The following is a 23,937-nucleotide window of genomic DNA, read 5'->3' on the forward strand; positions in this document are numbered from 1 at the left end:
TTATTGAACTCAATTCCCAAAGTATTAAATTTCAATAAATTTCTTTTCCAGTTGAATTTGTTTAATAAGCACTAAAGATATATTCTCCAGGTCAGTGCTTTAAAAAGATGAAATAGTATAGCCAGGGAATTTCAATGTAATAACATCCTGAGAGTAAATCATATTCTTTTATAATTTCTATCATATTTGATACTTTAACAAATACATGTTGCAAAGTATAACCTTTCTTCATGATTACAGACTATCCCTATGATATTCCCTCTTATCCTATTCCTTTAATGTCTGTTGTTTTATTTTATATATCCTCCATGTAGAATTCTTCCATTGAAATCTTAATAAACATTCCTGCATACAAGGTATGTATACATACACACACACCCACAATTTATGCATGTGCATATCAGAATTGTGTTTGAAATGTCTATCTCTATTTTTTAATGATTGTTATATAACCACCTTAAATTTTTTCTGATTAAATGTTTTCTTGATGATACCTTGTCATTTATTTTGATTTTTTTGAACATAGGTATGGTATATATCAGAAGAATGTAAAATGTTACTTGAAATACCATTATTTAAATATGACAAGTAGTTCACAGAGAGCAAAAAGAGTCCTAAGAGCAAAAACAGGAAAACATTTTATGTACTAGAGAAATTTTAATGTTATTATATAGAGTGGTAAATAGGGTAAGATGATCTGACCATTGTCCAAAACCACAAATCTTTACTGAGAATTTTACATAATAATGAAGCACAATTTTTTTAAAAGTGCACAAACACACTTGATATGTGTATATAATGTATATGAAACATTTACATTTTCATAGCACTTTCATCTCTCTAGTAACCTGGAAGCAACTGAACTAATTAAAGACAATTAATTTAACAAGGATAATTTTTATATGATGAATCTAACAAACTATCTACTTCTGCCCACTACCATGCAGTTTATGGGTTTCTTTTGAATCCCAATCCATTATCTTCCATTTTAGGACTCTCATAGTATCATATGCTCTTCACAGTGGAAAAGTGTCATGGTTTTCTGACCACATACAAAGTTTTGATGATGTAAAATTTCCCTTCCCACTCAAATGAATTAATCTTCCATACAGAATTAATTTTTTTAACATCAGTAATTATAGAGTTTATTCAAGGCAACATCTAATGCCTTTTCTTCTTGGTGACAAAATAACTCATTTTGACCCTATTCCTGTCATATTTCTAGTGTGATATCAGAACTTTTAAATCTATATATCATTATCACAATTTTCACAGTTGGGAAATTAAAATTACACTCTGAATTTAAAGTTACTAGAAATTTAGGTATAACTAAGGCCAGGCATCTATTGATTGCTTCTTCATCAGATTAAGGGATTTCTAAATGAGTCACAAGGACTTCTAAATGGCATGTTTTAAAATGATATTATTCTAAACATTTGATTACCATTAGTAATCATATGAAAATAATGTTTTCATTTATGATAAGAAAAATTCAAATCAAAATGACTCTGAGGTTTTACTTCCCATCTAGCAAAAGTGGCAAAGATGCCAAAAGACGAAGTCGATTTTGGAATGTTAGAAGGGTTTTACAAAGGCAGTCATACTAATGAACTGTTTTTGTTGTTATGAATTGACCCAACCATCACGAAATACAATTTAGAATTATGACTAAAGAAAAAGATTAAGATGCCTCAATACAATTTCCAGATATTATGTCATTGCTATATATAATATATATATATATATATATATATATATATATATATATATATATATATATACCAAAAGGACATCAATTGAGAAAAAGAAAAGATTAATTTGTATATATGCATTTGTATTATACATGCAAGCATACATAAAGTTTGCATATATATATATATATATATATATATATATATATATATATATATACATGTATCCAATTCAATGCAATATAATTCATTAAGCATCTACTCTGTGCCAGACCTTGTGGTAAGAATTTTGAATATAATTAATAAAAGTAAAAACATTAAATAAAATATTTTAAGTTAAAAAATGTGTAAGCTCCTCTGATCTCACATAGCCTTTCAGTCTAAAACTGAAGAAAATATGTAAAAGGAGGCAAGAAAATGTAAAGACAGAGAATAGAGAGAGAAAAGGACATTGTGGATATATCCAGAATAAGATCATCTTATTCAGTGGAATTCAATCCAGAGGGTAACTTAACATCCACTTTGCAAAGTTGTGGATAAAACAATGGCAAAACCTTAGAGTCCTTTAACTATGATCTGCTTATATGAATATATATATATGTCATAATTCTATGCAAATGGACCTTTGCCCATACATTCTCCTGAAGTATTTGTAGATTTGATGAACATAAGCTTGACCAGTAAAGAATAAGGAAACATTAAACAACTCAAAATGAGATTTTCTGCTGCAGTGAAGTTTTCAATCATACATCTGCATCTTCACTCCAGCTGGTTTCTCTTGTTCAGTCACTTTATTTAGCAGTTGGGCATTCTGAAAATAAACAATTATCTCTTTAAATGTTGAGTAAGTAAATGGAAATTCATTATTCCCAACATTGTGGCATTCTCTTGCATTATACACTTTAATGACCTTCTGCTCTGACATGATGAATTGCCAATTCTATGTTGCAAATTTTAATACATATGCCTCTCATTTATACAGATTATAAGCAAAACAGTGGATTCCAGTCTACTGAAGAGTGCTGTCTGCCCCTTGAAAAGAAAGCCTTCTCAGGTTCTATGTAGACCTGAGTTATTCCTTGCCTTGGGCAGATACTTTCAGATAAAGCAGGACAGTAAAATGTACAAGGTCCTTTTTTAAAATGTCATTCTTCTATGGCTGTCTAAGTGATCTCAGTGAATCTTCTTAGGCACACTCAATGCAAAACTGCAGTAATTAGACAGTTTTTGTGTTCTCTAGACATGTAAGAAGAGCAAATATTATTTAGGTTTAATACTATGTCTATATGAATGGTATATTTGTTCAGAAATTTGATTTCTATGCACAATGTCTGGGACATATGAGAAGTTTTTTTTTTTTGTTTGTTTTTTTTTTTGCAAGGCAATGGGTTAAAGTGACTTGCCCAGTGCCACACAGCTAGGTAATCATTAAGTGTCTGAGGCTGCATCTGAACTCAAGTACTCCTGACTCCGGGGCAGGTGCTCTATCCACTGTGCCACCTAGCCACCCTTGGGACATTTGGAAAGAACTAATCAATACAACTAAATTGGGGGAAAAATTCAGGCAGAATTATATCATATGCTCAGTTCATGAAAGGATTCAAAAGCCATTGTGAAACACAGATGAAATAACCATTTTTGTTGAAAAATTCACATTTTTGGTCTGGAATTAACGGACAAATTCCATGCTAAAACAATGAAAAAGTCCTAAGAACATTCTGAAAAGTTATAACTAGAAAGAGTATAGTCTTCATTATAAAGTGTGAGCTTACTTATCACTGGAAATATTCAGTAAGAGGCCAATGAGGATATAGCAGAGTAGATTTCTCTATAATAAATGATGTAAATGATAGATTCAAAGCAGAATTTTAAAATGCTACTCTTATTAATTATTCAGATAATTCTCATTGTATGTGGTTTTGAGACATTTTGATATAGGGAATTAAGGGAAAAGAGAAATATTGTAATTGGAAACAATTTTGTAATCTTTGCTGCACTTTTGAAATAATTTCCTTTTGACCTTCACTTTGACCCTGTATACATGCTTACCTGTGGGTCAAGTTCAATTATGTAGGCACAATAGGATATCACCTTAAACCAAGTAAGAACTCATTCTATAGTCACTCCTCCTACAGAAACCTTTGCAACTTAAATCTTGACCACTTCCCAAAGTGCAGCCATTTCTACCTCTCAATGGGGGTGAGCATTCCAGGGAAGTCTGACAGGTAGATCACTCTTACTTACCTTGAACCCCTTGCTTCCTCCACCAGGTTTAACTAGTAGGTGGATTGTCTGAGTTAGGCTATCACATCCAAACCCCACAAAGTCTTTAAAGTATTTTTAACCTCCCCTAGCTTTTTCTATTCTTGTTAATTTTAATAAATCTGTTTTTTTTTTCTTTTTTATATCTTCATTCCTGGGTCAGGATCATGAGATTTTCACTTAGAGCGAACCAATCACCCATCATCACTTTCATAGTCTTCTGGATGTGCCCTCATCTGAATTAACTAAGCTTATCTTTATTATATCTCCACAATTTTCATTAATAATTTAACACCGTCTTACAATTCACTGCCTAACGTTAAAAAGAGAACACTAGATATGGTCTAGCACATAGGAAAGGATTGTTATTTTCATTTTTCTGGATAGCATACTCTATGCATTTATAATTCATCCATTTAACAATCTAATTTATATTTGGGGAAAGGAGATCAACATTAATCTCATTTAGAAACTTCCATTTTAAATTTTTAAAAATCAAACATTTCTCTATCTTCTTTCTTCTAGCACTTCTCCCATACTGTGTAATTTCTCAGAAATATTAGAAAAATTTCCCTAAGTCACAAGTTTGTTCATTTGCCTAACATATATGGGCTGAGAACTTAGAACTAATCATGTAAAATAGGTGTTCTTTTACTATTTATTCCACCATTAACACAATACATGGAAAGGAATGCACAAATGACCTGATCCAGTTATTACATGAATCTCCACTATATTATAAGTGATAGGTGAGCATCTGACCTGAGATTAAATATTTCAAGTGAACAGCAATCCAATATTCCTAAGAAAGGATATTATATTTTTATTTACAATTCTAATTGTTAGAACTAGTTGCCTTATATCAAGCATAAATTTAATCTTTAGAGTTTCAATCCAATGTTCCAACTTCTCTCTTATCCAAACTAATTTATTGCACTTTCCATATGATAATCCTTCAAATAAAGATAACTATCATGACCCTACTGGGGTGTTCATTTCCCCAAGTGAACCTCATTATCTTCCACTGACTCAGAAATAGCACGAGATGGATATCCTCCATTTTATTGATTTCTGACTCCTAAAGAATTCTAACTTATAAATTATATTCCTCATATATTTTTTTTTACCCAGAATAGAATACAGTCATTCAAATGTGGTCTGAAATGGTGTGAAATAAGTTCACACTGTCAGCTCTACAGGCCTGAATACTAGGCCTATCATTTATTGTGAGGATTGCATTAGTTTTCTTGTTTTCTATATCACACTGTTGACTCATATTGAGCCGACATTTTACTAAAACTCTCAGATCTTTTCCACATAAGCTGCTGGCTGACAATAAACTTGCCTTACCATCTTATATGTGTGAATTTGATTTTTTGAGCCCAAGCATATTTGTACAGTAGAAAATATGCCAGATTTGAAATCACGGAATTTGTGTTCTAATCCTGCCTCTGATATTTAATTATCTGTGTGGCACTGGACATGTTATTTAAATTCTCTAGTTCTCATTTTCCTTACCTGTCAAGTTAAGGAATTTGATCATATAAACAGATCTCATCCCTTAAGAATCTATGAAAGCATGGTCCTATGATTTTTGTTTTTATTTTATTTCAGTTTTTATCTTAAAAATTCAGTCCAATGATCTTGCATATCAGGGGTCATTTTGAACTCTAACAAGTTTATGTAAACTTTGTGTCCTATTTAATAAGCATGTCTTCTATAATTTTATCTAAGATGTTGATAGTATATTTTAAAACATGACATCTGTTTAAAAAAATGTATAAAGCACACTTTCCTGGGGGCCTCTCTTGGATACTTGCTTCCAAAATGATTTCTAATTATTAATTACTCTTTAGATGCAACCATTAAATAATTTCAATGATTTCTTGTTGCATTATTGCCCAACCTATTTTTCTCTATCATTTCTACAAAAATAGCATGATGTACTTTATTGAGTGTTTTGATTATATCTCAATAAACTATATTCATGGAATTCCTCTAATTCTGATCCCAGAAACCAGAAGTGGAAGCAAGGTGAGGATCATTTTAATGAAGATCAATGGAGGAATTAAAGGAATTCATTTTAGTATAAGGAAATTAAAGTGATTTTTGTTCAGGGAGGTTACTAGAATATACTATAGACACAATAGAAAATAGATGATGAAAATGGGAAATATTTCAGGCTTGTCACAATTTTATAGCATTGCAGCCATTTTTAACTTCAATTAACTAGTATCTGTTAGATCTCTTTCTCTAAAAACAGCTGAGAATTTAGGAATTTATTGACTTCTTTTAATAATAATTTATTCCTGTGGAAGATGGAGTAACCAAAAAAATAGAATTTTATGCTTATATGAACTTGCTAATATAAAAGAGGTACTGATATATAAATCATTAGGTTCTATGGAGAAGTGATCTAACCATTCACTCATAGAATTTCTGATAGAAAAGAGTAAAAAAAAAGCATCTGACATATTAAGGAGGATTGGGAAATGCTTCAAGGTCCCTTGAAAATTTATTCAAATTAGGCAACAACTTCACCTGGGAGGGGAAGAATAAAGAAAACATTTGCATGGGGGATTCTAAAAACAATGAATAAATAAATAAAAGCAATAAATTGCTTACCCTGTACAAAGTGATGTACAAAACATAGAGGATGGAAATAGAAAAAAGGAAAACAATCCTAGTTCTCAAAAAGTTCACATTCTAAACAGAGAAGAAAACATAAAAACACAGATTTCAGCTGAAAGTCATATGCAAAAGCACTATGATCTTTAAAGTGCTAGTCCAAAGAAGATTGTGAGATAACTATTTTATTGACATTTCCCTCATAAATATGTTTCATTTGACAGTGTCAAGAAATTTCTTCTCTTAGCCTTGGAAGTAACACCTGTAGAAGTATTGCTAGATCACATCACTACAAAAATTGTTTTCTGTGATGATATTAGCAAACACTAGACAGGAAAGAGGACTGATTCTCAGGAGTTTGATACCACTCCTGAGACTATTGATGGCAATTGGTCAACATTGGGTAGTGATTATGATGAAGAAGATGGGTTCACTGATTACCTTGATTGTTTCTACTAGGAATGATGGCAATAGGTCCAAAGCGAACTGATGATTTGTTGGACACTAATATTCCCGGGGTTCTTATATTTATGGTCCTGGGTTCTCTCCATTACATTATGAAAGGGAAGGTGGCAGTGGCTTTGGTTTGATTTTTTCAGGCACAATATACATTCCAACTTTCCTTTAGGGAGTCTTTCTGCTTTTATAAATCAAATTACCTTATGTAAACTGAATTAGAAAGTTTGTTCTTTTGAAAACCAACTTGTAAAGCCAAGTTTCTCTGAATATGGTTATCATTCTGCAGATATGTATTTTTGCTAGAATATAATAATTATAGTTTCAAATGTAGCATAATATATCTGTAATGATATGTATAACTACTTGTTACTGTGTTTGTAAGTGTATAGAGCTTGATGTCCAGATTATATAGAAATTTTTATGAATGTTATAAATGGTATCTAATTTACATATTATATTATCTACTTTGAATATCTTCTGACCAACTTGAATATTGTATTACATATTTACATGTTTTGTTCAATTTCCCAGAGAATGTGTAAGTCATGCCATAGTATTATCCACCTCCTTTTCACCCTGCCCTTGAACATATGTACAACTATGACTGCACTCACACTAGCTAGTGAGATATCAGAAAGGAAAAACTCTTTTCTTTTTCTAGGGTTGGCAAAGTTTCAGCTTTTCTTCTGGAAGCTTATGAGGTAACATCTAATGACAAATAATGGATTACTCTAGCAAGGTGAGAAATTAGGGATTAGAAGTGGCTTTCACCACAGAGTATACCTTATCTCCCAAATATTAGTCTTTCAACAACATGTATTTTGTCTTAGGACCTAAATTAATTTTTATGAACAACTATATCACTAGCTAGAAAACAAGCCATCTAAAAACAAAACAAAACAAAAAGCAAAAAGTATAATGAATAACTGCCATTTACCTGAGCAATATTTTTTTAACTATTAAGAGCTGGGACACAAATAATTGATTTAGTTAACTGAATTTGTCAAATTAACTAGCTATGAGTGTTCTATACATTTTGCACTTGAGGCTAAAATAATGTGTGAAGTGCTGAGGAAAACATGTCTCAACAAGTTAAGACCTATACTACTTTCCTTAACTTTCTTGATAAGCCAATTGAAAAAAAGGTAGTGTTTTGTGACATCTTATTGGTTTCAATAACTTTTCATGTCATACAATAGTATTGCATAAGGGATCCACAATTAAGTGACTACTTGCTTTTCAGTAGTTTAAAAATTAATACTAATAAATATGTTATTAGGGAAATAAATATTAAACAAAAAGATTTGATGCCTAGAGCCTGAAGAGATTACAAGAAGTTACTATCTCTTTGTCTTTTAAGATATGTAAGATTTTTTTATATGCAGCAAAGGGTCAAATATGAAATGAGGGTTCAATGAATATTTATGGTAGGAATGAATAAATAAATTTTTATTCTCAATAACAGAACTAGGTTGCATACATAATACATAGAGTACTAAACTTGCAATCTACTATTGCAATTATATAACCTTTCAAGGGATTGTCATATTCTCAGAAATTTATTAGTTGTGTTATCTTGGACAAGTCATATCACATCTCTCAACCTTTATCCTTTGCTAAATAAGGATTATAAGAGTTCCTTCCACTTAGAGTTGTGAAGACCAGTTGAGATGATATATGTGAGGCACTTTACAGATCATAAAGAGTTATATAAATGCTAGAAGCTGCTTGCTGTGGTGGTAGCACCAGTGGTGGTAGTGTTAGAGGAGCATTACCTTCTCTGATTTACCTTTAAACACTAAGATTAAATACTTCTAAAATTTTTGATTGAAAATTTATTTAAATTTGACATTTAATTTTATGATAAAATCATGAGAAATCTAAGATGTTACAAAATTTATGCAATTATATATACTCCAGAAATGCTATCTCACATCCCACTAGCACTGGAATGGCAGATTCTTAGAATGTGGCTGCCACATTTCCCCTTAAGATCCTAGGGGTAGTTCCAATTTTTTTTCCTTAAGGAATCTTCTCATGATGATATTTGTCCTTCATTCTCAAAGAAGACCTTGACATAAGGGAAGTGATGCCATGACAAGCATATGAACTGAAGTAGTGTCTTCATTGATTATCAGTGGATATAAATTAGTCAGCAAAAACTGAACTGGGTTTTAGAAAGGGATATTTACAGTAAGAAGAATGTATGATATATTCTCCTATAGAGCATAAAAATACCACGATAAAATGACCTAATCTTACAAAGCAGTTTTGTCAAAGGGATAATTTACAACACTGAGTTGCAGGAAATCTGTTTGTTTGTCTGTTTATTTGTTTTAGGGGGTACTCCTGATGTTGTCTATAGACAAATTACAGCTTTCTATTTGGACTATTATAAAGATGTGAAGTTTCTTTTCCTCATTGTATCTAGTGTGTCCATGGCTTTAAATGTGTATAATGTTATCAATTGATATTCCAGAGATGGTAGTAGGATATTAATGAGAAGTCCAAGACCTATAGCCCTCCAAAATTAATAAAGATTACCTCTGGCCAAGTAGAAAAGAGATAATGAAGCTCATCTCCTTTCCCTGTTAATTATATAACCTTTCAAGGGATTGTCTGGAACTACTCTCTCTTGACTCTCAATCAGAATCTCCTGGGTTATGATCTGGTCTCCTGTTTTGTGCACAATGGACAGGACAAGAAGAAATTTCTTCCTCCAATCCTTAATGACGTGTGCATCAAGAGTTCATTCTACTAATACAAAGTCAAAATGGAATGTGCAGCAAAGTTGGCAATGGTGAATTGTCATGACATTTTCCTTAGGATCCAAAGCACCTTCCCTTCACCCCATTAAGACTAGGCTTTATCTTGGAATTGCATGGCTCTATCTATTAGGATTAGAAAACTAAACAATGTAGATGTTTAAAAATCAAATGCCAGTGACTTTAGAAATGAGGAAGAGGCTAAAATCCCTTGTCATGAGACTTGTGTACCCAAAGCTCTCTCCTTTCCCATCATCATTTCAAAGGAGATCTATGATCTATAGAACTGAAACCATAGAGTAGCAGAAGGAATTCTGCAGCTTTTTGTATCATAGCTTTTGGAATTGGTGTGAGGATTGATTCATTGAATGAGTGAAAATGGTATAACTCATTGCAACATAGATAAATACCTTCAAGAAAACTACTTTAGGAACAACCATGCTTGCTCTTTGTGGAAGAATCCATGTTTGGTTTAAGCAATCATTTACTTTTAACCTTTTCAATGAAATCATTTCGTAATTGATAAAGTTGCCTGGTTAGTTCAGTATAATTAGGTATTTGAAATTATCATAGAGTTTATATAAATTACATGTTCTTTTTGACAAGAGGATATTCCTTCCTATCTTATTAAAAAAAAGTCTGTTATATACTGCCCTAAAACTAAATTGCTTGCATCTACTTGTGAGGCTCTTGACCTTAAGGGAGTACATTCTGCTACTCCATCCTGAAATTCCTTTCCCAGCAGGCTAAGTAATGAAAATGCTAACAAAAGTAATTAGAAAAAAAATTAAAAGATTCCTGTCCCAAAATCAATATGGATGTTTAAAAAATATTATCAGCTCATAAATTTCAAGCTATCTACATAAAAAAAAGTTTTCATTTGTAAAGAATAGTTTTTAATATTGTATTTGAAATGTACAACAGGTTCTTGTTGGACATACTAAATCCAAAGTTTTTTCCTGGTGGAGAAAAGAGTCATTCTTATGAAGAGCAAAAGATATCCTTCTTTTATCCCTCAGAATTATTCAACAGAGCTAATATTTGAAAAATATCAAGCTATTCTAGGTAAAATTTGATATCAGTTGTTTATCAGTGTGATATTTCAGGCTACATTCATTCAATATTGTTTTATTGTCTAGAATATATAAGGAATATTACTAGATTTTATAGCAGACAGAAGATTATTTAAGGCATTTCCATACTCAAAATAGATACAGACACATGGAGCTGGGGTTATACTGTTCCAACTTCGAGAGAGAAAAAGAGTGGCAGTCCTGCTAGGATTTCAGAATTTTAAAAGTTTTACAACAAGAAGATGGACAAAAGTGTTCCAAAAACATATAGAAGTATATAATTCTACCAAAAGGCCATGTCAAAGGAAAAAAGTCCTTAATTGTACAGATTGTGAAATATCCAATTGGCCTGAGCAATATCTGAATTCTATTTGCCTTAGTAGGACCATTTGAAGACTTGAGACATTAGAAACCTACTGTTTAAAATAATTTACCAAATAAATAGTATTTATCTGTACTCTCTATAATTTGTATAGGTTTTACTCAAAATTGAACTATGTCCTTCAAAGCCTAACCAGGAAATTGTAAAATCAATAAAGGGCCCTCATGACAAAGCTTAAAGATCAGGATTCATGTAAGTGACAAACTCATGGATTGACCCTAGAAGCATAAAAACTTACATTTTAGTTCAAAGACTTGAACATATTACAGTCACAAACATTTCACAGATTAAACTTTTTCTGGACAGTCAAGTTACATGAGGACAGGCAGAAGAGCAAATATTAGAAGCTAAAATGCTAGAGGAAAAGGGGACATTAAGAATGAAAGCAGTCAAAGACATGACTGGGTTTAGACTCCACTTGATACAGCCTGGAGTTGGGTCCATATTGTTACTTATAGTCCCAGAAAGAAGAAACCAATTTAAAAGGAGAAAGAAAGAAATGCCTAGATCAAGAAACTAGAGGATAGAAGGGAGAAGGAAATAGCAGGGAATCCAGGAGAGGAAAAAGAACAAAATCTTAGTTCACCATAGATACAGACACATGGAGCTGGGGCTATATTGTTCCAGCTTAGAGAGAGAAAAAGAGTGGCAGTCCTGCTAGGAGTCCAGAGGAGAAAAAGCGGCTTCCACTCTGAAAGATCTTTACTTAAATGCATTTCTGTGGTGAGCCAGACAAGAATGGTGTGTGAGGAATGGCTTGACACCTGGCACCAGGTATTCACTGATGTGTATGCCACAGAGGTGATCCCTAAGAAGTGTCTAAGATAGTACTCATGAGAGGCATTCTGCTACATATATCTTTCCTGCCCCAAAGGATGTGACCTTCAAGTCTAAGGTGTCAAAAGATTACATTATTTCCCTTTGTCCTGCTTCAATGAGATATGTAGGCCAAAACAGGATCATCTTTGCAAATCTAACTTCAAGAAGCTCACATTCTAATGTAAAAGACAAATCGCAAATATCTGCCCAAATAAAAGTTGCTTAAATGCCTAAGTACATATTAATTTTAAATAGAAAAATATCTCAGAAAGCAGGGAAACATTTCCCACAGACTGAAATTTGAAATGGTCAATGAAGAAAATCAGGGAAATTAAATTGTAATGGAGGGGAGGAGAGGATTCTGAGATTGGGGGAGCGCAGTTAAAAAGGCACGGATTTGGAGCTAGAGATAGGCTAAGCATTTTAACTGCTATCACCTCACAGAATCATTTTTGTCTCAAGCCAATTTTAGTGCTGATTTTCTGTTTAATTTTCATTCCTTTTTTTTAGCATGAACCAAATGTTGAGATTTCTATTATATTCCCATTCTTTCCAAGGAATGCCATGAGTCAAGATAATAATAGTTTAAAAAATAGTTCTAAGGAAAGGAAAACTCTACACATAGGAATGTGTATGTATGTATGTATGTATGTATGTATATGTATATATATGTATATATGCCAAAACTGTGAAAACTGTAATTGTTTTCTTTGAATCAAAATCACCTATGTAATACCAGAAAGATAAACACTAAAATGATAATTTAAGATTTTTATGAGATAATATTTGCTGATTGTTATATGAAAATTTAGGAGATGATAGGCAATCTCCTGGCCAAAGGAAATGGTTGTTTGCTTTAAAATACAACTAGCTGTAAAGAGGGTTCTCTGGCCAAAGGGAAATCTGATACATCATCTTTATATAGAGATATGATTTCAAACAAAGGGAAGAGGGTCTGGAGATCAGAGGCTTCAAGTAAGAGGTTCAAGGTGAAGCATATAGGACAAGCCATAGTTAGAATTTATTGTTTAGCAAGACCCAGGAAGGATCCTCTTAGCTTTAGGCAGGGAGTCCATTAATTGCAGTCCCATTAAGACTAAAATTGGAATTTAGTGAATTGGACTCACTTGATGTAGTCCCAGTTTACATATATAACTGGAAAATTTCTATACATAAACTTTTTTAACAACTAGTCATGCTTAACATAAAAAACATTACTTTAATTAGAATATCTTAGGTGATGCTAAGTTTTCAGCATGTGTTATTAGTTATTAGTTGATATTTCCTTAATTACTCCTTCAATTACATGTTAATTCCAGCTTTAATATTACAATATTCAAATAGCTTATATGTTCAGAAGACATAACAAATAATTGTAAATATAATCTCTTTGCAGTTACAAAAGAATATCACATAACTGATAAATACATCTTGCTTGTCAATAAATTACCATATAGTAGAATTACACATTTGCTATTTGTTCAGTTACCTGCCAGAACCTCACCCCCATCAGTTGTCTGCAGTTACTATAAAAGAATTCCCCATTCTTGACTTCTTTAAAATTAAACATACATTTGTGTCTTAAATACTTATTTACACAGACCCTCCAAGAATCCATTCTCAGATATAATACATTTAAAACACCAATGTAATTCTTATTTATTTCATGATTAATCCAATGGCAAAGGACTAAGTCATTAGATAAAACTTTAATTCATTTAGTTTGCTCTCAACTATAAAATTTTACCTATCCAACAGATTATTTTGATAAAATCTTTAGAGTATCTTATACAAAGAATTCAGCATTCATATTCCAAAAACTCCATCCAAAATAAAAATGCAATTGCTATCATTATTAGCCAACACTAAAATGAATTATTTCCATAAATGCCTTCCACAAAACATTCCTCATGGGGTTTCCAGGCAAGATGATGCAAAGAATCCAGGCACTGTCCTATGGTCTCCTGACTTTCCCTCAGAACTAATATAAATCAAAGCTCATAACAGAATTTGGATCCACAACAACCAGAAATAGAAGCTAGGAGACAAAAAAGCTCTATCTCAGGGGAGAATGGGTAAACCAGGAACAGAGAGCCAGCACGGGGTTTCAGGATGATGTCTGAGGACTAACCTGAGAACAATCACATTGTCTGTATGCATAGCTGGTGGGAGAGTTCTAGCAAGGCTGGAGGGAGCCTTCCAGCAGAGCAGGAAGGAGAGTTCCAGACTTTGGCTAGATATTGATCTAGTCATCTCAGCTGGTCTGGAAGTTCAGGGCCTTGAGTCTCTTATTTTCAGCAGAGACCCCTTGTGTCCAGTTGAGTCCCCTCAACCCCCCACCACAATTCCTGTTTGAGAGTGACTGTTTCCAGAAAAAACAACAACCTTCTTACACCCCCAGGCTCTGGTGTGGGTAGCAGATCTCTCTCAATACTAAGTGAAAAGTAAGAAGATTAACTATGTAGCCCAAGGGCCCAGCCCACATTGTTCAAGCATAATCCATACCCTGTTTTCCACCCACCCATGCCAGGTCTAGGGAGTGGGCCAGAAATCAAGGTCACAGACACTCCAGAGAAAGCAACCAGTCCATGCTACAGCCCACTTGGAGTTACTAAGTTCAATGAGCAAAACTTCTAGAGAAATCAACACCAAACATCCGTGAACCAGCCACTCCCCCAACACAAGATTCTAGAAAAATGAAGAAAAGCCAGCAGAAAGAAGGCAGGTTCATTGAAAGCTACCTTGAAGCCAAAGATCCTGACCCAAAGATGTCTAGAACTTTGATGAGACTATGAATTGGTCTCCAGTCCAGAAAGACTTCTTAGAAGAGATCAGGAAAGACTTTTAAAATCATTTGGAAAAACAGGGGGAAAAATATCAAGAGAAAATTAATGCTTTGCAAGAGAAAATTAACATCTTCCAACAAGAAAATAAATCCTTTGAAAATAAAATTGAATAAGATCAAAAAGAAAATAATGCACTCAAAACCACAATTAGGCAAATGGAAAATTCATTCAAAAATAGAATTAACCAACTTGAAAATGAGTTGTAAAAGGTAAATGAATAAAAATCTTCTATTAAAATAAAAGAATGCGAATGTGGACTCAGTCATTTAACCTAGCTGTGTGGTCCTGGGCAAACCACTTAACCCCATTTGTCTTGCAAAAAAAAAAAAGAATGGAATCTGTGGAAACTAATGACTTCATGAGACAACAAGAATCTTTAAAATAAAAACAAAAAAAAAATAAATGAAAACATAGAAGAAAATGTAAAATACCTCATCAGCAAAATGACTGACCTAGAGAATAGATCTAAGAGAGACAAATTAAGAATCACTGAGCTTCATGAAAACATTGAGGATAAAAAGCCTGGGCTTGATATTTCAGGATTTAGGGATGGAAACTTGCCCTGATTTAACAGAATCAGGGAAAAATTGTTACTGAAAGAAGACATTGATCCCCTCCTGTAAAAGATTCCAAAATGAAAACACCAAGGAATATCATGGTGAAATTCCAGAACTATAAGTAAAAAGAGAAAATTCTGCAAGCAGTCAGAAAGACAATTTACATACCAAGGAGCCACAGTAAGGATTACACAGGTACAGGCTACATAAACATTAAGTGACTGAAGAACCTGGAGCGTAATATACCAAATAGCAAGGAGCTTGGACTGCATCCAAGAATTCACTATCCAGCAATACTGAGTCTTCTCTTCCAGGGGACAAGATGGACATTTAACAAAATAGGAGACTTTCAACATTTCCTGATGGGTAGACAAGAGATAAATAAGAAATTTGGACTTCAAACAGGAGACTCGAAAGATACACGAAAAGGGGAAAAAGGGAAAAGAAAAACAAAAGTGATATCCAATAAGATGGAAATGGATATAATCCCCCCAGGAGAAAGATTTTAATAACTCTTGAGAAATGTAATTCTATTAGAGTGAATATATTTAGCCAGAAGTAATGGACACTCATGACTTGTCCATGACATTGATAGAATGATTTAAAAACAATATCTCCTTTAAATTTGGGAACAGTAAAGAGATGGGAGTATGGAAGAGATTGAATGGGGTAAATCACATTATATGAAGAGGTACAATGGACCTATTGCAATAGAAGGGGAAAAGGGAGGGGTTGAGAACCTCCTGAATCTTACTCTCATCAGATTTGGCTCAAAGAAGAATTAACATACACACACTCAGTTAAGTTAAGTAACTTATCTTACCTTTCATGTATTAAAAGGAGAAAGGGGGGAGGAGGAAAAGAGGAACTAATAGAAGGAAGGGAAGGAAGAAGGGGCAAAGGGAAAGGGGAAAGAAAAGGGAGAGTGGTTGAATATAAAGGGGCAAACACACTGAAGGAGGTGGTATTCAGAAGCAAAATACTGCAGTATATTGATAAAGTGAAAAAAGGAGAAAAATACAAATGGGGAAGATAGCATTAATTAGTAATTATAACTTTGGATGTGAATGGGATGAACTCTACCATAAAATGTAAGTGAATAGTAGAGTGAATAAAAATACAGAATCATACAATATGCTGCTTATAAGAAACTCATATGAAACTATAAGATACATATAGAGTAAAGGTAAAAGGTCAGATCGAATAACAAATTATGGATAGAATTAAGGATTTCATTCTAGATAAGGACAATAATGAGACAATATACCAAAACTTATGGGATATAGCCAAGGCAGTTATTAGGGGATGTATTATATCTTTAACTGCTTACATGAATAAAATAGAGAAAGAGGAAATAAATGAACTAAGCATGGAACTAAAAAAAATTAGAGAAAGAACAAATTTAAAACCCCCAATTGGAAATTCTAAAAATTAAAGGAGATATTAATAAAATTGAAAGCAAGAAAATTATTGAACTATTAAATTAACTCGAGTTGGTTTTATGAAAAAAAATTGATAAACCTTTGGTTAATATGATATAAAAAAAAAGGAAGAAGAAACCAAATTGCTAGTACCATAAATGAAAAAGGTGAAACCACCAATGAAGAGAAAATTAAAGTAATAATTCAGAATTATATGGCCTAACTGTATGCTAATAAATTTTATAATCTAACTGAAAAGGATGAATACTTACAAAAATGTAAGTTGCCCAAGTTAAATGAAGGAGAAAATAAATGCTTAAATATCTATATCTCAGAAAAATAAATTCAACAATCCATCATTGAACTTTCTAAGAAAAAAATCTCCAGGGCCTGATGGATTTAAAAATGAATTCTATCAAACATTTAAGGAATAATTTGGTCCTATTCTATATAAACTTTTGGAAAAATAAGTGAAAAAGAAACTCTGCCTAACACCTTCTATGACACCAATATGGTGCTGATATCTAAACCATGAAGAGTCAAAACAGAGAAAGAAAATTAAAGACTAATTTCCCCCAATGAATATGGATGCAAAAATCTTAAATAACATTTTAGCAAAGTGATTACAGCAAATTATCATTAGGATAATAAACTATGACCAAGCAGAATTTATCCCAGGAATGTGAGTTTGGTTCAATATTGGGAAAAACGTTTCTAAAATTGACTATATCAATAACAAAACCAACAGAAATCATATGATTATCTCAAAAGATGCTGAAAAACCCTTTGATAAAATACAGCACCTATTCCTGCTAAAAATACTAGCTCATATAGGAATAAATAGATTGTTCCTTAGAATGATAAGCAGTTTTTATCTGAAACCATCAACAAACATTGTATGCAATGGGGATAAGTTAGCAGCATTCTCAATAAGTTTGGGGGTTAAATGGGGATGCTGCTATCACCACTACTATTCAATATTTTCTTAGTAATGTTAGCTTCAACAATAGGAGGAGAAGAAACTGAAGGAATTAGAATTAGGAAAGAAGAAACAAAACTCTCACTCTTTGCAGATTGCATGATGATATACCTCAAGAATCCTAAAAATTCATCTAAAAAATTTCTAGGAATAATTAGCAACTTTAGCAAAGTCACGAGCTATAAAACAAACCCACATAAATCCTCAGCATTTCCATTTCTTACTAGCAAGATACAGCAGCAAGAGCTAGAAAGAGAAATCCCATTTAAAGTAACTTCAGACAATATGAAATGCTTGGGGGTCTACCTGCCAAGGCAGACTCAGAAACTCTATGAAAACAACCATAAAATATTTTTTCACACAAATAAAATCAGATTTAAATAACTGGGCAAATATATACTGCTCATCGATAGGTGGAGGTAATATAATAAAAATGACAATTCTATTTAAATTGAACTAGTTATTTTGTTTCTTGCCAATTAAACTTCCAAAAAACTTACTTTTCTTAGTTAAAAAATTGTAACTAGATCTAAAATTGTATTATAAAGCATCAGTCATCAAACCTGTTTGGTACTGGCTAAGAAATAGAATGGTGCAAAAGAGACAGGAATAGACAAGGCGCTAAAGAGACAGTAAAAAGGATTATAGTAATCTACTATTTGATAAAACCAAAGATTTCATCTTCTAGGATAAGAACTCTCTGATATAAACTGTTGAGAAAATTGGAAGTTATTATGGCAGAAACTTGGATTAGACCAACATCTGACAACCTATACCAAGATAAGATCAAAATGGATACAGGATATAGACATAAAAGACAATATTATAAGCAAACTTGGAAATGAGGCAACAGTTTATCTCTAAGATCTATGGAAAGGGAAACAATTTATGACCAAGGAAGAGATGGAGAACATCATTAAAAACCAATTAGATAATTTTGATTACATTAAAAACCTTTTGCACAAAGAAATCTACTCTAAGCAAGATTAAAGGAAATGTAGTAAATTGGAAAATAATTTTTATAACTAGTATATCTGACAAAGGAATCTTTTCTAAAATATTTAGAGAACTGAATCATATTTATAAAAAAAAAGTCATTCCCAAATTGACAAATGGTCAAAGGATTTGCAAAGGCAATTTATAGATGAGGAAACCAAAGCTACTATCTATAGTCATATGAAAAATTGCTCTAAATCATTAATGATTAGAGAAATCCAGATTAAAGCATCTCTGAATTACCACCTCATCTCTTCAGATTGTCCAGTAGACCTAAAAAGAACAATGATCAATGTTAGAAGGAATGTGGGAAATCTGAGACACTAAGGTATTGTTGATGGAGCTGTGAATTAATCCAACCTTTATGGAGAGTAATTTGGAATTACATCCAAAGGGCAATAAAAATGTACATACCCTTTGATCCAGCAATACCTCTACTGGTTCTATACCCTAAAGAGATCATGAAAAAAGGGTAAAAATATGACTTGAACAAAATATATTCATAACAACTCTGTACAAGCAAAGAATTGAAAATTGAGTGAATGTCCATCAGTTGGAGAATAGCTAAACAAATTGTGGTATATGTACATTATGCAACACTGCTGTTCTATTAGAAACAGAGAATGATCTAATTTCAGAGAAGCCTGCAACAACTTGAATGAACTGATGCTGAGAGAGATGAGCAGAGTCAGAATAACATTGTACACCATAGCAGCAACATGAGGGTGAAGATCAACTTTAATGAACTTTCTCATTAGGGTATCTATTACAGAGAATACCATTTGTATCCAGAGAATGAACTGTGGAGTTTAAACAAAGACCAAAGACTATTACCTTCATTTAAAAAAAAAAAAAAAAACAAAGTTGTCATATGTACCACATAATTTTGCTATCTCTGATATTTTATTTTTCCTCAAGAATATGAATTTTCTCTTATCACATTCAATTTTAATCAATGTATAGCATGAAAACAAAGTAAAGATCATCAGACTGCCTTCTCTGAGGGGTATAGGGGGAGGGAAGGGAGATAGGTTGAGGGAAAAATTGCAAAAAAATGATAGGTAGAAACTACTATTGCATATAATTGGAAAACAAATAAAATATTTATATAAAAACACCTTTCTTCTAATATGCTTTCTTTTTCCCCAAAATAAATCAGTGAATATCCCTAATAACATAATTATTATTATTTGATATCATAGACAGACTCCCAAGTTTCTTCACTTACAATTAATAACATAAATTATATATTTTTCTTCTTAGTAACACAATATCAATTTCCTCAACTCAAAGATATTTCAATAAAGTTTAAGATCCCAAACCAATTTAACAATCTAAATTATTTAATTCCTCCCATTCTGTACAGATTTTACACCAATGCACTCCTTTTAAAATTCTCAGAGTGATTCCCAAAACTATATTTCAGAAAAGGGACAACTTTAAAAACAGAGTGAAGGTCAGGAATGCAGGAGGCCAGAGCAGAGACATTCATTAAATATCATTTCCTTTCAATAAATGTATTTCCCAAAGGCTTGTTTTTATATTTTCTCCCTTTTATCTTACCTATAGCTGCTTTCCTCCCTAGGACTAAGCACTTGAAGTTTTTTGTCCCACTTCCCTCTCTCCACAGGCGGGCACTCCTCAGTTAAACTCAATGTAAAGTTAAGAGTCTTAAGAAGAAGGTGGATTGAATCAAAAACCACCATCCCATCCCTCCAACCCAAGGAGAAAATATGGGGTCTTTTCCAGACAGTCATAAGAATAAGAAATCTTTCCTCTTATAACTTCTCAATCTTAATCATTCCCCATAAAAGTTGTTTGTCTCCTAAACTCTCCCCAAATCACAGCTACTTCCTCCTCCCCCATCTTCTGAAACTCCTCAGCCCAACTCCCAATTCCCCCACAGTTTTAAACTTAGACTAAGTTCCAAGACCCAGACATACCCCAAGACTAAGGCTAACCTAGATAATTTATAACACAGAGCATATGAACACACGAAACACACACACAAATACACAAATACATACACAAACACACACACAAACACAATCCCCATGGGAAAATTAAAACTCACTCATGCATCAGCTTTGTTCTTTCTGGCATCTGGCTACTGGGCATGAGATTCCCTTGCCCCCAAGTCTGCCAGTAACCTTCACCATGTGGAAATTTTTTTTAAAGAAAGATTTTATTTTTGAGTTTTAGTTTTGCCCCCATTCTTGCTTCCCTCCTCCGACCCCACACAGAAGGCATTCTGTTAGTATTTACATTGGTTCTATGTTATTAATTGATCTCAGTTGAATGTGATGACAGAGAAATGATATCCTTAAGGAAGAAATATAAAGTATGAGATACTAAAATTACATCATAATATAATGCTTCCCCCCCCCCCCCAATTTGACCGTAACAGTCTTTGAACTTTGTTCAAAGTCCATAATTCTTTTGTCTGGATATAGATAGTATTCTCCATTTCAGAGAGCTTAAAATTGTCCCTAGCAAGTCCATCAGGGTTGATCATCACCCCCATGTTGCTGTTAGGGTGTAAAATGTTTTTCTGTTTCTGCTCATCCCCCTCAGCATCAGTTTATGCAAATCTCTCCAGGTTTCCCTGAATTCCCATCCCTCCTGGTTTCTAATAGAATAATAGTGTTCCATGATATGCATATACCACAGTTTGTTAAGCCATTCCCCAATTGAAGGACATTTACTTAATTTCCAATTTTTTTCCACAACAAACAGGGCTGCTATAAATATTATTGTACATGTTTTTACCCTTTTTTATCATCTCTTCAGGGTATACACCCAGTAGTGATATTGCTGGGTCACAGGGTATGCACATTTTTGTTGCCCTTTGGGCATAATTTCAAATTGCTCTCCAGAAAAGTTGGATGAGTTCACAGCTCCACCAACAATGTATCAGTGTCCCAGATTTCCCACATCCATATCAACATTGATCATTATCCTTTCCTATCATATTGGCCAGTCTGAGAGGTGTGAGGTAGTATTTCAGAGATGCTTTAATTTTCATTTCTCTAATAAGTAATAATTTTGAGCAATTTTTCATATGACTATGGATTGCTTTGGTTTCCTCAGTTGTAAATTACCTTGGCATATTCTTTGTCAATTAGGGAATGGTTTGTTTTTTTGAAAATTTGACTCAGTACTCTGTATATTTTAGAAATGAGTGCTTTGTCAGAAATACTAGTTGCAAAAATTGTTTCCCAATTTACTACATTTCTTTTTATCTTGGTTACAGTGGTATTGTCTGTGCAAAAGCTTTTGAGTTTAATGTAGTCAAAATTATCTAGTTTGTTTTGAATTATGTTCTCTATCTCTTCCTTGGTCATAAATTGTTTCCCTTTCCATAGATTGGACAGGTAAACTACTCCTTAATCAACTAGACTGCTAATAATATTGTTTTTTATGTCTAAATCCTGTATCCATTTGGATCTTATCTTGGTAAAGGGTGTGAGGTGTTGGTCTCATCTAAATTTCTTCCATGGACTGGGTTTATCAAACAGGAGATTTCCTGCTATTAAGCTTAGTCTATTCCACTGATCCATGACTCTATTTTTTAGCCAATACCACAAAGTTTTGATGACTGATGCTTTATAATATGATTTTAGGTCTGGTAAGGCTAAGCCACCTTCTTTTGCACTTTTTTTCATTGAATCCCTGCAAATTCTTGACTTTTTATTTCTCCATATACATTTACTTACAACTTTTTCTAGCTCATAAGTAATTTTTTGGAATTTTGATTGGTAGGGTGCTAAACAAGTAGTTCAGTTTTGGCAGAATTGCCATTTTTATATTAACTCGACCTATCCATGGACAGTCAATGTTTGCCCAGGTATTTAAATCTGATTTTATTTGCATGAGAAGAGTTTTGTAATTGTTTTCCAAAAGTTCTTGAGTCTGCCTTGGCGGGTAGACTCCCAGGTATTTTAATTTCTCTGAGGTTGCTTTGCATGGGATTTCTCTTTCTAGCTCTGTCTGCTGTATCTTGCTAGTCATAGAAAGAAAAGTTGTGGATTTATGAGCTCTACTTGGCTGAAATTGTTTAATATTTCTAGTCGTTTTTTTAGATGACTTTTTGGGATTCTCTAGGTATACCATCACGTCATCTGCAAAGATTGAGAGTTTCATCTCCTCCTTATTCTAATTCCTTCAATTTCTTTTTCTTCTCCTATTGCTGAGGCTAACACTTCTAAAAATGATATTGAATTGTAGTGGTGATAATGGGCATTCTTGTTTCACCCCTGATCTTATTGGGAATGCTTCTAGCCTACCTCCATTGCATATAATGCTTGTTGATGATTTCATAAAAGTACTGTTTATTATTCTAAGGAATAAACCATTTATTCCTACACCATCTAGTGTTTTTAGTAGGAATGGATGCTGGATTTTGTCAAAAAGCTTTTTCAGCATCTATTGATATGATCATACAATATCTGATAGGTTTGTTGTTGATATAATTGAGTATACTAACATTTTTCCTAATATTGAACCAATCCTGCATTCCTGGGATAAATCCTACTCGATCATAATGCATTATCCCAGTGATAACTTGTAATCGTTTTGTTAAGATTTTATTTAAGATTTTTGCATCTATATTCATTAGGGAGACAGGTCTATAATTTTCTTTCTCTGTTTTAACTTTTCCTGGTTTAGGTATCAGCACAATATTGGTTTCATTGAAAGATTTAGGCAGAGTTCCATCTTTCCCCATTTTTCCAAAGAGTTTATAAAGAATTGGAACCAATTGTTCCTTAAATGTTTGGTAGAATTCACTTGTGAATCCATCAGGCCCTGGGAGATTTTTTCTTAGGGAGTTCAATGATGTTGAATTTCTTTTTCTGAGATAGGGTTGTTTAGGTATTTAATCTCCTCTTCATTTGACCTGGGCAACTTATATTTTTGTAAATATTCATCCATTTCACTTAGATTGTTAAATTTATTGCCATAGCATTGGACAAAATTCTGAATTAATACTTTAATTTCTTCCCCACTGGTGGTGAGCTCACTGCTTTCATTTATGATACTAGCTATTTGGTTTTCTTCT

This window comes from Macrotis lagotis, chromosome 6, assembly GCF_037893015.1.
Source record: "Macrotis lagotis isolate mMagLag1 chromosome 6, bilby.v1.9.chrom.fasta, whole genome shotgun sequence".
In the NCBI taxonomy this organism is placed as follows: domain Eukaryota; kingdom Metazoa; phylum Chordata; class Mammalia; order Peramelemorphia; family Peramelidae; genus Macrotis; species Macrotis lagotis.